The sequence below is a fragment of the Penaeus monodon genome, chromosome 24 (assembly GCF_015228065.2).
Source record: "Penaeus monodon isolate SGIC_2016 chromosome 24, NSTDA_Pmon_1, whole genome shotgun sequence".
In the NCBI taxonomy this organism is placed as follows: Eukaryota; Metazoa; Arthropoda; class Malacostraca; order Decapoda; family Penaeidae; genus Penaeus; species Penaeus monodon.
The window spans coordinates 20,953,979-20,955,121 of NC_051409.1; the positions used below are offsets into that span (position 1 = coordinate 20,953,979).

Below are 1,143 nucleotides of genomic sequence, written 5' to 3' on the forward strand. Positions count from 1 at the left end.
AGGCCCCGAAAAGAGAATTTCTGATAGATAATTAATGTAAATTTAAAAATTTTTCAACCGTCCCTGCATAAAAACATTTGTTTTTGAAAATTCCAAATCCCATGACTTTAAAAAAATTCTCCTTGCTTAGGGGCCCCCCCAAATTTATGCTAAGGGGGCCCTTTCCCCAAAAAAAGATAATTTAAGGGTAAAATATAATGTACAAATTTGTAAAAGTAGTTATATTATTTTAAAATGAAACACATACAAAAAATTATTGCAACATTTTAATTCTAAAGGATAACTATAGTTGTGCATATGGGTGGCATAAATTTTAAAACAGGCTTTTTCCTCGGTTGGGCTGTTTTCCCTCATAAAATCAATACTGTAAAATGCTTGGGCCCAAATAAAAAGGGGAAAAAATTTGAAATCTTTCATAATTCCCCTACTTTTAAATTTAACCCCCTGAAAATGGTAACAGATGTAAAGAACCATAGCCAACTTTTCACCACAGACAAAATATTCACTTATTTTCAACATAAGTTTGTCACTTAGTTTGTAAATATTGTGCTTTGATATGACACAAAATACCATAAAATTTATGTGTCAAAATGGGCCATTGTATTTTTTTTTATATTTTTTTTTCTGCAAAAACTATTGTTATATTAAAAAAATAAACCTTACAAATGGGGTTTTGGTTAAAACAAATAACTGTGCAAGAAACACCACCAACATTTCCTATTCCACTGATCCAACCATCTTAAGCTGCCAAAATTTTTTCACCTTAGACTTTAAATTCTGTCTTACAAACCCTTTTTTTCAAGATTCTTCAAATTTCCGATTTTTATGCCCTCTTCACACTTCCTTTTATTGGGAGTCCATTTTCTCACATAACACAGGAGTTCCCCAGAATTTTTCTGTCATAGCTTACACGAATAATAGCACCAACAACCTGTATATCCTGAGATCAACAGATAAAAGATATTAACTAAAGAAGAATCAGGGATCATAAATGACAAATTCAACATTTTAATGTTCCTGATGCTAAATTTTCCAAAGGGCCCGTCCCTTTTATAAAAAGCAGGGCATACATTTTCATCTTGTTATACCATAAAGATTATCCAGTAAATCACAAATAATAGTATATACAGTGAGATAAATACA

At 30.9% G+C, this 1,143-nt stretch overlaps 1 protein-coding gene across 1 annotated transcript in view; it reads right to left on the reverse strand.

Moving 5' to 3' along the window:
* Positions 1-856: 856 nt before the first annotated feature.
* LOC119588647 overlaps positions 857-1,143 on the reverse strand; it is a gene marked incomplete at its 5' end in the record, with an annotated part of 7,196 nt that continues 6,909 nt past the window's right edge. The window contains 1 exon segment of the transcript XR_005230126.1: positions 857-940.